Raw genomic sequence first — 2,250 nt, forward strand, 5'->3', positions numbered from 1 at the left:
GAGAGTCCTTCCCCATTCCATACCAGTTATTGACAGAGGGGGTCTTGTCTGGCCCCAGGGCAGGTAACTGCAGTTGTTGTTCATCAATGATTGCAGTGGCTGGGTGGACCTGGAGAACACCCGCCCTGTCTCCTGACTCTGTGCACACTTTTAGGGGGTAATATGAATGGCTTGTTTAGGGCGGGGCCCACATCTGTTATTTATTTTCTGTACTTAAGGCAGCCATGACTCTCTGAAGTCCCTCCCCACTGTTCATCACGAGGAGAAAATTCTCTGATGAAGGCTACGACAGCTTTTGTCTACAGGCTAGGTGTAGGTGTTTGGAATACAGTTCACTGCTAGGTCAGCTTAGTTCATCTTCAGAAATAACACTTTCTGCATGGGCTGATAGACTTCTTCAGACCTGAGTTGTTAGCTAGCCTTAAAGTAACAGGTGTCAGTCCCCACCCTCTTTGGACTGGACCTTGTATCCAATCAGGGACCTACTGGTTACAAGTCAGGCCAGTACTGCACAAGCAGTGTATCTTGCTGTCTATCTAGTTCTATGCCCTTACGCCATATCTTCATCTTCCTAATTCCTTCACCCTGCCTATCTCCTGCCTCAGCCTTTCCACCTGCAGTGTCTCCTTCTTTACTTTTTTATACTAACTTAATCCACTTTAAGACAATCTTCCCTCCACCTCCAGATTCTCTAACTTCCACTTAGTGCTCTGTGTTAAACCCAGCAAACTAGAGTGAAGCAGGGATCCCCAAATGAGAGAGACCGCTGGCGACGGGCCTACCTCGCTCGGAATAGTTTTTCTTCCAATTCCATACATTTTCCTGCAAATTTCAGTTTGCATTTACAGTTAGTTGACTGCTATTCCATTGTGTGTGTGTGTGTACTCTGCACGTCCATGTCTTTTTATCTGGGGGAAATTGAGACCATTGATATTCATTAACATTATTGGGAGAGATGTATCAACTCCTATTATTTGTTGACTTTGTGTTATTTTCTTAGACTTTTTTTCCCAATTGTCTGTTTGGGTATTGTTTAACAATATATAATGCTTTATGAACTTTATGAATTTGTATGTCATCTTTGCACAGGGGCCAGGCTTATCTCTGTACTGTTTCAGTTTCAGAGTATATGCTGCCTGAATGAGCAAACACACTGAAGTATTTTTAAATTCACTTAAAAATAGTAACTTCGGGTATACACGGTCTTGCTGTCGAGTTTTAAGAATGGGGAAATCATTGTGATAGCGCGCGCGTCGTGAAGTCTTCTGTTTACCTGTGCACGGCTCAGTGGCCTTAAGGACATTTAGCTGTTGTCCAGACATTACTGTAACACAGCACCGAAACTCATCATGACTCCCATCTGAAATTCTGTCCCCATAACACCAGCCTCCGTCCTCCCCGCTGCAGCCCCAGCTGTCGCTCTGTCTGTGTCTGTGAACCTACTGCTTAGGGGACTTCAGATGAGAGGAAGTTAAGCTGGGGCTTAAACTTCATGTTCTCTGTGGTTCTTACATTAACGGGCTAATGATTGCCATGTGCCAGCCCGACAGGGCCATGCCATGCCCAGATACTTGGGCAAATATCCTTCTGTGTTTCTGGAAATGTGATTTAGGAGAGAAATTGACAGGAGGGTAGATGGTCCGAACAAATACATCCCTCCCTGATGGTGTTGGGCCTCTGTTGCTTGAAGGCCTGACTAGATGAGGAGATTCTCCTGCCCATTGGCTCTCCTCAGACCTCCCTCCCCTTTCCATATAGCATTTATGCATCTTATTAGCTCTTGTTAGCACTAATTTGCTAAATTCTCTGAATACTGCATCCATTATGACTATCAAGGCTGCAACTGAGCTGGCCCTTTGAGAATGTTTGCATTTATAACCTGTCCATTCCATGCCCAGGCACTGGAGTCTCCAGGGGTTCTCTTGGTGAGGAAAAAAAGAAGCTGCTTTCTTGGAGACACCTGTGGATTGAGCACCAGTAATTCCAGTAATACCACATCCCTTAAAGTCCTCTAGTCCGGGCCCCTTGTTCCACTAAAGAGGACCAGGCACACATGGAGGATGGGGGAGGAGGAGGAGCCAAGGCAGGTGTGCACTCATGGGCTTCCAAGTCCCAGTCCCGGCGTTTATCTTACAGTAACTCAAGGTCTATGCCCACTTTCACCATCCTTGGCAGTGCTGGAGGTTTATGTCAGTGTGATGAGACCACTCAAATCATGGAGCACCCATGGAGCACCCATGGAGCACCCAT

General features: G+C 46.2%; 1 non-coding gene across 1 annotated transcript; it reads right to left on the reverse strand.

Moving 5' to 3' along the window:
- Positions 1-1,044: 1,044 nt before the first annotated feature.
- LOC127672232 (U6 spliceosomal RNA) lies at positions 1,045-1,148 on the reverse strand. Its single transcript, XR_007974890.1, has one exon. It is a non-coding gene; the product is annotated as a U6 spliceosomal RNA (small nuclear RNA).
- Positions 1,149-2,250: the final 1,102 nt, after the last annotated feature.

The sequence above is a fragment of the Apodemus sylvaticus genome, chromosome 21, assembly GCF_947179515.1.
Source record: "Apodemus sylvaticus chromosome 21, mApoSyl1.1, whole genome shotgun sequence".
Lineage (NCBI taxonomy): Eukaryota > Metazoa > Chordata > Mammalia > Rodentia > Muridae > Apodemus > Apodemus sylvaticus.